At 44.7% G+C, this 13,446-nt stretch overlaps 1 long non-coding RNA gene across 1 annotated transcript; it reads right to left on the reverse strand.

The window, feature by feature from the left end:
• Positions 1 to 337: 337 nt before the first annotated feature.
• Positions 338 to 8,492, reverse strand: LOC118175118. The gene is made up of 3 exons (XR_004754887.1): positions 8,303 to 8,492; positions 1,644 to 1,754; positions 338 to 889 (listed from the first exon to the last, which is right to left on the reverse strand). It is a non-coding gene; the product is annotated as an uncharacterized LOC118175118 (long non-coding RNA).
• Positions 8,493 to 13,446: the final 4,954 nt, after the last annotated feature.

The raw sequence follows: 13,446 nt of genomic DNA on the forward strand, positions 1-13,446 counted from the left end.
ACTCCTTCTGTGTCCCTGGGTGCTGGGAAGCAGCCCCGCAGCTGCAGCTTCATTAGCGAGCAACAGGGCTGGAGCAGGGGCTGTAGTTCTGCTCGCTGGTTTTGCATCTGTTGTTCGAAGAGAAGCCAGTGCTTTCCGAGGCTGCCAGTCTATCACCTTTCATCAGTGCGAAGTATGTTTCGATCAAGAAATGAGATGTGCAAGCTGAGGATAATTGCAGGTTGTAGATGGCGATAACAGCTGTAATTTGGATTGTGGAAGCAATAAACCCAGGCTCAATCACTGGCTGCTTTATTTGGGAAAGAGCCCAAGCTGCAAACACTGAAAATGAAATATATGAAAAAAATATATTTCGTGAAAAGTAATTAGCATATGTCTGTTGCTGTGTTTGCAGGGGACTAAGTGCTTCCAACTTTCTGCAGGCTAAGCCAAGATGTTTGTTTTAAGAGAAGGAGGGTGGGGGGGGGGGGAGGGCTCTGCATGCACTATCATGGGCAGCCAGCACAGGCAGGATGAGCCACGGTGTGAGGCTTCCCTTTACTAGTGGCGTAGATTGGACACTGAATTTTTAGGCAGCTAAGGTTAGGTTGGGATAAATGTTACTTCAGTTTGATTAACTTTGGGTCATCAAAGCTACACTGTAAAAAATAAATAATTTCCACCAAGGTTGCTGTATTCATGCCACTGGACTGTAAAACATTTCCAGTTGTCCCCGCTGCTGACATCTGACTCATTCCATGCTGCTCCAGCTTACCGCATGTGCTCAGGAGGTCATATGATGAGTGGAAGATAAGGAAAATCCCATCTCATTTTCTTTCTTGTGTCTTCCTTTCTTCTTTTCCTTCAGCAGTCTGGAGCTTTCTGTTAGCTTCTGTCTCATTTTAAACACCTCAGGTAAAGCAAGACCAAAAAATAAATAAGATGCAATTAATAAAGTGAGATTCAGAGGGAATGAGACTACTTTGATTTTTGACCAAATTCAACTAGTGCTCTGTGCATAAAGTAATGGAGGAAATAGAAAATACACAAGTGTTACATTTAGACACTTTAAAAAAAAAAATGCTGTGCTATGGAAATGCAGGAACATTTTAATTTTGCCTTTTTTTTTTTTCTTTTAAATTAAATTGCATCTTTTCAATATAAAAGGGGCCAGAATAAAAAGAGCAAAATGTACATAAACTGGGCAAATAGCCAAAAAATAAAGCACAGTATTTATCTGCCTCTTAATGGAAATTTTCCCGACTGACCCAAAATGATTTTTTAAATTTTTCTCCCATAACTTGTGCTTTCAACAAGAAGAACAAAAACTCTTTCCAAAGCAAACTTAGGTGGATTTTTAGGCTTGGTCACTGATATGATAACTCCATTATTTTCCCAGATCATCTCCGAACTACTGAAGTTTCAATCATCTCCCTTCTGGAACTTCTTCCCCTGTAAAATTGATCTCTAGGGAGAGCTTCCCTGGCAGGCAGCTTAACTGTCCCTTCTCTCATTTTCATCCCATTACTCCTAGCAAATTATTTGTTAGGGTTATTGCGATGAGTGATGGGTTTTTGTGACCCTTCTTACTCTGAGCTGAGTATTATGGGATGGGAATGTGGTGAGGAATCCTGTTATTGCTGATGGGTTGGTAGTTGGTTTACCTTTAAATATCTCTTCAGCAAAACATCTCGGATCTGTCCGTTCATTGTGGACATGGGACTGCACCCTTAGTGAAATGGAAACAATACAATTAATGTCCCCTGCAGCTCTCTCTAGAGGTGGGAAGGCAATCAAAGAACAAAAAGGGGAGTAAAACTGCAACTCCCATGAGTTGTTACAGAATCCTAGTTAAAAAAAAAAATATATATATATAATTAAAAATAATAATAATAAAATAATAAAAAAAAAAAGTCTTATTCATCTATAGGACCAGGAACTGCCTCTTTATTTCTTCTTTGCAGAGAGGCAAAACCCCTGTGGCTTCTGTTTCAGATATGATTTATTTGAACATAAACCTGTTCTGATCCAAATATGACATTTTCCAAAGGAAGACCACACACATATAGGTAGCTTCACACTCTGCTCTTCCTTGCAAGCCACCACGTCAGCACAAGAACCTGCTGCTGCCCAGAAGAAAATTTATTCTTGATGCCTTCCAACCCCTTCAAATATATATATATATATATATATATACATATATGTACATAAAATAAAAACCAGAGACCAACTATATTGAACAACATGTTAGAGCAGCCCCACCAACCCCATCGGCAGGCATTTCACTCTGGACACACATAAGCCGTGCTGAAAAAGCAGATTGCTGCCCTACGGCCAGCCGGCTGGTGACCTCTTGCTCCTGGCCCCCCAGGAGATGACCTCTCACATCTGTAGGGCACCAGGCACATGCTGTGAGGAGGAGGTGTGCAGGTCATGGGCTTGCAGAGAAACTCCTGAGACCTTGCTCTGCCCTGCTGGGGTTTTCTTGCTCCCTAGAGCATTCAGTGAGCTCCTGCCTCATCTGCAGGCTCTGTGCAAGGTTAACAGAGGGTGCTTTTGCTCTCAAGGAGTCATTATTTGCAGCAAACGGTCCACTCCTGTCACAACAGTCTCTTCCCTGTTTCACTGCTGACACAGCCATAGGTGGGTCATCAGCTTCTCCAGCATGTGAGCCCGTCACCTTGGCTGTCAAATGCCAACTACAGGCACTGATACTACTTATGATAAAAGCCAAAAAAGATATTTCCTCAGTCCTTGGCCACACAAATAAGTAATCCCTTTTGACAACCAGTTAAGGGATCCCATCACCAGCTTCTCTCCTGTGTCTGGACCACTGCTCACATCAGATCACTTTTCCTTGTTCACTAAAAGACAAGGAAAGGGAAGAGACTCAAGGATCCTGGCTGAGGGTCTGGCCCTGGCTCTGCAACAATGCTGTCTGATGCATGGTATAATGTCAAGGAAGGCTGCCACCCCCATGGAGACACCCAGCACTGAAAGACATTTGATCCAAGGAAAAAGAACTGAGGCAAAGTCTCACTCAGAGCCCCAGTGCAGAGCAGTACCATGACGCTGGGTGTCCAGTCCAGCAGCGAAGGCAGATGTCTGTGCAAAGATGCCAAAAGCACAGGGTCCCGGTCCACTTTCAAGGGAACTGGGTCACATCCTGAGACAGAAATCATGGGGATCAGCAAGAAAGGAGGAGTGAAGAGAAGGCTGAGGTCTTGAGGGTAGCTGTGGTGCATGTCATAAACTCCAGCATGCAATGTAATCTTTGGTTTTGCAGAAAGTCTGCATAAACTCACATCTCCCTGCAAATCTTTAGCGCTGGGGACGTGATATAATGAGCTAATAAATACTTGTCTTTGCATGTCACTAGGACACAACGTTCTTAGCTTCAGTGAACCAGCAGGTTGTATCAGCCTTTGGGCACTCTGATTCACACACCTCTAAGTGCTTGAACGTGCCACTCGCCTCTTAAACACTCTGAGCATTTCTCAGCATTTTGGTCAAGAGACTTCAAACACTGCCTGACACCAGCAAGCCTGTCTGCTGTCCATAAGCATTGTCCAGCTGAGATCATTACTTTCCAGAGGAGACAGAAAGATGCATGATCTGGTGGGTCCGACTGACGTTTGCTCCACTCAGCGGCCACTGATCACTTCCCCAGGTTTTATCACAGATTGAATCAGTGAGCACTGCAGGGAGCAACATAGCTGCAATGTGTGACTGACTCAACAGAAGAGACGAGTGGTGTGGCAGCTCTCAGAAAGATTCTGATGTCAAAATATCACGGGCTATTTTTGTCATTCTCACCTTACTAATTCCACAAAGCCATCCATGCCTGGAGCACATCACAGTGTCTCATTTGGCTCAAAGCCACCCCATTTTCAAACCAGACCAAGTACCCTTCTTGCAGCAAAACAAATTTTCAATAGGAGAAGGGCAGAGCTGTCATGCAAATGAAGACTCTCGCCTCCAAATTGTGCTGCTCTAAGACAGGGCGTACAGCTGAGACACGCAGATTTCAGGGAAGGTATCACATATTTTTATTCACTTCCATGCTCTCGCTACAGACTCCCAGTCTGAAAAAAATGTTATAGGCAAATCTGACAGGGGCACTTAAAATAGGAGCTAGTTAGATTTAGAAGCCCGTGGTTGAAACCATGTGGTTCTTCAAGATCTTTTTTGAACTTCTGTGTAGCCCTGGAAGTGTTGCTTCAGCTTCCAGTGTTCACCCCTCCGACGTGCCTTCCCACTGGGGCAGCTCAGGCCCAGGTCCACCAGGACACTTCACAGATGCTAATGAAAAGCAGATCTGTCCAAAAGAAATGCTGGAACATGGTGTCTTGCTTCTGCGTTCAAACCTGAATGCTTCCCGAGGAGAGATCCTGCTGTTGGCCGTGAGAGGACTGCCCGCAGCTGTGCAGCAGAGACCTGCCCCACGGGGTCGTTCTGCCCCATGTGTCGGCACTCCCCATCCCACACCATGCATGCAGCACAAACACAGCCACGCTGCTGCAGCCAGAGTGAGGCTGGGCACATCCACCACCTCTGCACTGCCTGCTGTGACCATCCCTCCCATGCACAAATACAACATGCAGCCGCGGGTGCGATTATTATTACTCCAGCTTAGCTCTTGTGTAGAGCTTTGGTGCTGTCCTCCACTATCTGCACTGCAAAGCTTTTTTGTTATTATACATGGTTGAAGAGGAGACTGGTTCCTGGCAAAGCTCCATTGGTAGCTTCAAAGGAAAAGTTGTGCTGACACTTACCTGCAGCCTGAAATTTAAATTCCTACATCCACATGAGCAAGCTGAGCCCATTCCAGTAGTGAATTGATGTTTTCCTTGCCTGCTCTCAAGTTTGAGCTCTCCGACAAGGGATACTTCTCACAGTTGTTGACAAGGCAATTCTCACCTGCAGAAGAAACTGCATGGGATGCTGTGTCACCACCTGGTCATCTGTCAGCCCTTGTCTGCAGATTCTGGGGATATCTGTGGCAGGGAGCAGCTGCCTCCCTCCAAACTGCAAAACCCAACAAGAAGTAAATATCTTCCCTTTGAAGCTTCGGCTTTAGCTGGACTAATGTATTTGTGAGTTCCACGGTAATACAGTGCAGCAGGAGAGTGGACGCAGTGTATAAATTTCATGCAGACACCGTCATTTGTTAATACTAGGAGCCATTGCTAATGCAGAGGATCATTGTCATTCATGCACTGTGCTGGATATATACAGATACGTCCGGAATACTAAATAAACACAAAGCAAGCATGAGAAGATAGCAAACAGACAAACATAAAAAAAGGAGCAAAGTGAGTATTCATCTTTAAAAACTACATTTATTCTCCCCCTGAAAAAAAAAAACAGTTGAAAAAGCAGGATGATGAAAGAGAGAACAGGAGTTAATCAACAAAGAAGTTCTGGCAAGAAACCAAGTCACCTTTGGAGCTTCTTGTATTGAATGAGAAACCATCAATGATAAGGTACAGCCGTAAATGATTTTCACAATGGACTGGCCCAAACACTGAAATTATTCTGCAGGGAACAGCTCTTCACAGGCTAATTGGGCTCGTTCAGTCTTGAAAACCGAGGATACACCAGGGGCTACTTTCATTTATTGGGTTTAGAAGAAGTATTTACAAATTTAAAACCATAAATCTGAGGCTTTGTAGCCTTAGCGAAAGAGCAGAAATGCAACTAAGACTGATGCCAGACAGGACTTTGCCTTCATCCTTGAGCTTAACTGATTGATTGAGTTACATGTAGATCATTAATAAACATATATTAAAAGAAAACTCCCAACCTCTGGGAAGACCACCCCTGAATACTTTAATGCTAGCAAGAGAAAACAAAACAAAACAAACAAACAAAAATAACAAAAAATATCAAAATTCAGCAACAAAAATATGAAAGAAACCTATAACAGCATAGCATCAAATGGATAGAAACAATTCCAGTTGCTACCCAAAAATACCACCCTGCTTCTCTCCTCCTCATGCTGGGCACCTGCCCGTTGCTTGTGTGAGCTGGAGGTTACCATGTCCAGACAACTGGTGGGCCAAGATGGTGGCAAGCTCAGCCAGGAGTGTGATGGACATAGAAGAAGGCTCATCTCCAGATCATAACAGGTCACAGCAGAGACATGGAGGCATCTGGCAGCCAGACGTGGGGCTGGAGGGAGACTGCTCGGGCAGCTGAGAGGCTCTGCTCTGCCTGGGGACTGTTGTAAAGGCATGGCCACCAGGGAGCCCGCCGGGTCCTGAAGGGCTTCCCCAGGCCAGGGGCTAGCTAGAGCATGACAGAGTACTCATTAATTAGCAAATTTTCCTGAATTTATGATCCCAGAGGAACTAAGGTAAGTCACAAACATCAGCTGGAAAAAATTAGGCAATTTTCTAGAAGCTGAAAGAATCCTCAGAGGGATCTCAGGAGGTTTCTTGTCCAACCTCTTGCTCAAAGCAGTGTCAGCTATGAGGGGAGATGTGGGCTTAGGGCTTTGCTTAGGGCTTTGTCCAGTCTGGCCTTAAAAACTGCAAGGGTGGAGACTGCATATCTGCCCCATGCTACCGCTTCCAATGCTGGCTTCCCAGGAGCAAACAAAATGGTTTGGGGCTTTTCGTTTCTGAGCAGTCCTCTTCAAAAAAAGCTAAATGGAGGGAAGTAGAAAGGTAAAGTAGACAGACTAAGGAAAAATAAAGCAACCCTTTGTGAAATGGGTTAAGTAGAAGGAGCAGAGATGTTTTCACCTGTTTATGACATCTCCACTCTAAGCTAGTCATCCCAATTCCCTCCTTGCCACCTGAGTACTGACAAGTTTTGGATATTAATCAGTCCACCATAAAGGAAACATATTTTATGGCTTAGATCAACAGCCCTCTGGACCTCTCTCTCTCTGGTGACTGGGGAGAGCCTAGGCTACTCATGCACAAAAAGACACCTCCATCAAGATGTCTAAGCCTGGGGCTGATATTTCCTGTCCTGCCTGCCTCTTTCACACCATCCACCAAACATGTTTCTCCTGGCTTTGTTCCCCCCCACCCAAAGCTGCACACTTGCTGTCTGAGGGAAAGCTCAACCTCCAACATCCATTCTTGCAACTTCCTTAAAGATGCAAGAGTCAAGGCATTGACCATGGGTGCTGAGGCTTCCTGTGAGCTCTAAGTGAGTTTGGAAAGAAACTCATTTCCTTGCACATGCAGGATACTGTTGGCATCCAAACCACAGGTGCACAGATTGGTCTGGCTCTCTCGGGGTGACATATCCAATGTCCTCCTATACCACCCCAAACACACACGTGGAGCTAGTTCAGGGTGAGATCAGTACGGACAATAAAATACAATTTGTCATGTCGTTACTCTGAATGACAGGGGTTTGTATACTTTAAAGAGCTCATTAATTTAAACTAGTCTCTTATTTAGCTGTTACTTTTATGCAGCCTCACTCATCACGGAGTCAGACCTCAGTGTACCCTGTTAGTGCCACGTCGCCTGAAGCTGTGCATCCAGCTCGCAGCTGCCAAGCTTCACCCTTCCCAGCGTGCATGGACCAGCTGCCAAGGCAGCAACTGGAGACTAGGACGGAACATTAGGTGTGAGCCAGTTGTAAATGTCGCTTCACTATTTTGGCTCCTGCGAGGACAGATCAATCTGAGTAGCTTTGGGAGTGGTAAACACATGGTTTGCAAACACAACTGCTCTGATGACACCCTTTCTGCACTGTGCGCGAAAACTATCAAAATGGTAAGAACCAGAAACATAAAAATCATTTGATATAGTCCTCTTTATTTTCCAGTTCATCTGTAGGAGGGATTGTTTGGGCACGGAGCAGTAGAGAAATTAGCATTGTTAATTTGATGTAAGCCAGGATATCTATATGTGTTCAAGAAATGCAACACAATTAATTAGCCTCTAAAAAAAGCATTTGAAGTGTTTATTGCAGGATCAAGCTCCTGGTTTTATAAGCAGATGGGGAAATAAAGCGCTAGGAATGACATGGAGAAAACAGCTGCACTGGGACCAGAAGCCTAATTCATAATTCAGCAGACTAATCAGTGAACATCTTCTGCAGTTCCTCAGCTGTAATGGAAGAACGTGAGGAGGCAAACGATTAGGCTGCTTTATTTCTTAAAGAGGTTGCTACCAATTAGCTTTCTTTCTCTGCTGCCTGTGTACAGAACTAATGATGTGGCCCATGTTATTAAAGAGACAGAGAAAAGTAGGTCAGCCTAAAATAATTGTCTTAACGATAAACACACTGAGGCACAATTTCAATACAGTTTGCTGAGAATTAATTAGAAGAGTAAAGACCTGTTCACACTCACTTTTCTGATCTTCCCCATTCTCCCACACGAGGAGAAAGGGACGATGTTCTGTCACTGCTGCTGTTTGCTTGGCGATGGCTCTTCAAAGCAGAGCCAGCCATGGCTGCTGGTTTACCTCCACGCAGACCCAACCGGCACAGCACAGATTTGCCCTTGAGGGCAAAAAGCATAGACTGCGTTGCAGTCTATGTGTCCAATACCTGAGTCATATGCATGAAGTTTCACAATGTGCCTACACTATGCATAACCTGTCCCTGCTTCATATTAAAATTAGTTCAAGAAGTCATTTCCATAAGCACCTCCCATCTGTGCTTGCACAGTGTCTCCTGGTGGTGGTCGCCGGGGGTTGTAGATGAAGGTTGATGACTCTTCCTCATCGCCGCTAGCTGACCTCTTGTCTTTGCACAGACTCAATTGCTCCTTGGCTCTTGTCCATCCACAGGACCAGTTTCTGCTAGTCTCTTAAGATGGGCTCACACTCTTATCAAGAGACTAACCTTGGTAAGGGGTCCAAGGCTTCTTGCTTTAATTAATTTGCACAATGCACAACAGTTAGCAAAGACACTAAGTAGGATCCACAAGTTTAATACTGTTAGCGCTCTATCTCTACTTGATAAGATTCCCCTAACTCCCTCTCTCAGCACAGCCTTCACTGCTAGTGAAGGCCTTGGCTTGGAGTGTCCCTGACGTGGTCTTCGCACGGGGCAAAACACCCTTGGGCAGAAGCTTCATGTTTTTCTTTCAGTTAAAGAGCATTCATCTCAACAAGGATCCATTGAGATGACCTTTCATTGATCTGCATTTCAAATCCTTTCCCTGAATCTTGTTTCCTTGTCTGGGTTGTAGATCATTTTACTAGCAGCTTAGGATTCAGCTGGCCCATGTTTCCCTGTGCTGGCACCAGGGCACTGAGTATTGATTGTTTCTCCATGTCACAGCAGAACGAAGGGCTGGCCCTGATTCCCTCCAAGCACACGTCTGTGCAGCTGGATGAGTTGAAGGACCAAGATAAGCTGATGGTGTTGGCATCTCTCCGCTGTCAGTAATGCCATCTGGGATTAAAGTTTTCTTCTTCATGAATCTCCCAACTAATATCTTCAAGTATAGTCGGCACTAACAAGCTGTATTCCTACCCCTGCTGTTCTTCCCAAGGTTGTGAGAATCCAGCTATCACAAAAATGCAGTTGGAGGGTTTTGGGCCCACATTTCTGGAAGAAATACACTCGCCTTGATGTAGTGGCAAATCCTCCAAGCAGTGGGGAGCTTGCATCTTTCTGTCTGCCAGCTGATACCTTTTGCAAAACCAGACTAAACTGTGAAGATTTCTTTAGCTGAGTTTTTAATCAACTTTGAAAAGTGGAACATTTCCCAACAAAATGGTTTACTTATTCCTTTCAAAACAATACCCTGTCAGCCTCTGCCTTTTGAAATAACGGATGCACAAAATTTAGTGAGATATTTTGTCAGTTCTTCCTTTTTAGACCAAAACCAAAAAAACATTGTCAAGTTCTTCCAGAATGATTTTTTTTAAGCACATTTAATTTGATGTACTAATAAAAGACCGATCTTTTTTCCAGATTTGACTGGGATAAAAAATGATGTTCCGAGTCCACTGATATCAAGCTGCACCTGGCTGTTCTGATGCTTGTCTAGAGACAAGCCAACACCGGAGCCCCAGATCAGAGCTACTGCCTGAAGAACAAACGGCTGAGTCCTCCCTGCTGGGCACTTTGAAGGCACCAAGCCTGGTGCTTAGATCTCTGCTCTGCTTCTGCCTCAGTGCATTTCCTACCAGCTACCCCCCCAGGACCTGCTCTTGTGACCTATCTGACCTGCCCTGTCTCTTGTTAAGCTGCAGCTGGCCATCTCCTGCACCTCCAGAGCAGTCTGGGGCACTGAGCTTGTTGCCTGGACTGGAGCTTGCAAAGTTCCCCCAGCACAGGCTTGCATACAAAGCAGGCACCGTGTTCTTCTGCGGAGGCGAAACCAGCCCTTCTCAAGGAATTGCTTTCTAAAAAGCCCTCATGGAGCACAAACCTCTGATTAAAAGGAAGGAAAGTCATTTTCGATGTCTCCATTCAAGAACTATATTACTGAGCCTTTCAATAATTACTAAGCTAATCTGACATTCATGATCCTCTCTAACTGATGGACTTGGTTTCAGTCATTCATTCCATGCCATATAGAATCTGATTAATAAGATATTACTTAGTGGAACACAGTTTCTTTTCTTCCCCAAGGACATTGTAATTTTAGAAATAATTTAAATATTACAAAGGATAGCAGGTAATTGGCAGGAGCATTTATCATGCAGCTCTGCAATTCATGGGCTTCCTCACCATCAGGAGAGGGCTTTCCCAAAAGATCACTTGATATCGTAGTTGGGAGGGAGCAGAGGGAAAGGAGATAGAAGAACAGGTGGGAATGCAATGGACAGGAGTCAGGGTTGAACACAGACCCAGGTCCATACGGTAAAAAACATAGTTCGGGCTCTCTTGGTTTCTCTCTGCTGTTACCAGGCTGACCCTATGCCCAAAGAGATGAGAATGCTTTATATGCACCAGTGAGGTTACTTCCAGCTCACACTGATGTGCCCAGCATCCAAATTCCTCCATGGATTTCCACTTACACATCCTTGAGGAAGCACAGCCTGTGCAGGACCAGACCCTTCGAACCACTGTTTGCCCCTGGGGTCCACAGCCCCCATGAAGGCTGATGTAGGGCAGGGGATCTCCAGTGTCTTCCGTCCACTCCACACCAAACCTATGCATTTTCCAAGATGTTACATACAATTTGAAGTGCCAAGAAACTCTGACAAAGAAAAAAGACAACATTATTATTACTTATTTTTATTTTTTTTTTAATTGGACTCAAGCCTAGTGAACAGAAGATAAAGCAAGACGAATGAAAATGTTGACAGTACCAACTTACCTCTTTGTTATAATCGTGCTGGGAACTGCCTGTCTTAGCAAAGATGAGGCCAGTGTCTCAGTGCTGACAGCGTGTGCAGTGTATTTCTTCTGAGCCTCACGACCCTTCTGTCTTTTAAAAAGAGAATATTAATGTTCCTTCTGCTATGCTGGATCCAGGGCTGTAGACCTCATGCAGTTCATTATAATTCTCCCAATAGATCTCAAAATAATTTGATGCCTGCAAGTCTGCTTTCTCTCATGGACATTATTGGGTTAATCAATATCCAGCTGACTTTCTCAGAGCCCTGTGTGCAATACATTAGGATATAAGCAGTACAGGAAAAAAGTTATCACATAAAAATGCATGTTGAGTGTGCCACCTATTACCCTGCTTCTAAAAGCATTTTAGGCTGTTCACACCACCTTTGCAGTGTGCCACAGCTCCTTGCCAAGCCCTACTGTGGTGTGCATCCATACAATGCCCCAGCTTTGTGTTTCATCTCTAACGTGAATCTGTCAGCAATGCCCTGCATCGTCCCCAGCTGTTCCCCTGGTAGCTGTGAGCAACCAGTTCAGGCTGTGTTGGCTGACTGCTGTCTGGGACACATCTGAGTGGCTGGGTATTTGCAACGCAAAGGTATGCAGAATAGACCCTGCACCTGCCTCTCTATCAAATACCCAGCACTTCTCCAGCAAACCAATGAGAGTCTGCTAACCCATAACACATTCCTGAAGTGTTTCCTGAGCATTAGTGATTGCCCTGAAGATGAGGAGCACAACAGCTGTTGGGACTCAGTGGGGTCAGCACCTATACCAGGTTCTCCCCCCACTCCTCCTCAAATGAACCCATAAGAAGGGGGACATGGCAGCAACGCCAGCCCGGGTTGCTCCTTCCCAACCTCTTCTGCAGTTCTGCTGCCCCTGAGCCATGCTAACATGTGGAGCCCATGCAAACATGTGGAGGTCCAAGCTACACACTGGAGAAGTGAAATGTTCTGTTTTAAAAGCAAATCTTGTAGTGACAAGATCTGCTGAGGTTTCCATAGAAAGACATCCTCATCGCTGGATCCAGACCCCAGCCTTGACCCAGATATAGCCCCCAGGTGCAGCTACTGGGCTGGGAGCTAAAACAGGCTCTAGTCATTTACCTTCATCTCAGAGCCCACAGTCTTTCAGAAGAGCAAGGTGTTGACCTCCACAGCCTTCCCTGTGCACTCCTCTGTGGTCTCCTTCTACCTCCCTGATCTCATCTCAGACAGGCTTTTGGTGCTTGCAATGTTACATCTGAAACCATGGGGGGCTGAAAAAATGCTTTCTCCTATCAAAATGTTGGGGGTGGGGAGGGGGGTTAGGAATTAATTAAAGAAATTAAATCAGAACTTCAGAGTTCTTGGGGTTTTAGAACATGACAACTTTATTAAATAGTGTTTTTATTACTCAAAGCAACAAAAATGAAGAAAAAACAAGTGAAATTAAGCTAATGAAAAGCTAAATAATTTAATTGAGAAAACAATTCTCCGTAAATGCTGGTTTTATGTGTGTTTTTTTTTTCTCTCGAATGCCAGACCTTTTTTCTCCTAACTGCTCCCCCACTGCTTTTGTGCTCCTTTTGCCACCCACTTCCCAAAGCTAGCTGCAGCCTTGCTGTGCTGTTTGGAGTGATTCCTGCCTATTGTTTGGTTTATTCCTCATCTTATAAAGTCTGCTGGTTTGGGATGTCACTGTTGTTACCTGTTCTCTCTGTTGTCCTCCTGCAAATGATTCCCAGAAATGGGCAAGCAGAGTGGGCTGTCTTAGACTTCTAGGTCAACCATCAACCTTCTCTTTTTCTTTGGGCCCTAAAAATATTTTCTTCTGATTTCCAGTGCACCAGCAGAAAGCCTGTTCTTCCCACAATAGCATCCTCTGTGACATGTGGAAGAGATGAAGTAGGAGAAGTGGAATCACTGAAGTAGAAGTAGGGTTATTGTCACATCTTTCTTATGCTAATGACATGAACTGGAGTGGCTAGGAAAACATATATATATATATAAATCCCATACCAGGAACATCAATGGCCAGCACAGCATTAAGGGAGGCTGAATTTCTTGGTGTCCCCCTGAATGAGCGAACTCAGTACTGTGCAGGTTGTTCGCAACTTGTGCACCTGTAGAGGTTACCAATTCTAGCCATTTCATCCCCATAACAAATACTTTCTTAAACAAACATCCATTTCACAATTTCAGATGGATT

Source organism: Oxyura jamaicensis, chromosome 15 (assembly GCF_011077185.1).
Source record: "Oxyura jamaicensis isolate SHBP4307 breed ruddy duck chromosome 15, BPBGC_Ojam_1.0, whole genome shotgun sequence".
In the NCBI taxonomy this organism is placed as follows: Eukaryota; Metazoa; Chordata; class Aves; order Anseriformes; family Anatidae; genus Oxyura; species Oxyura jamaicensis.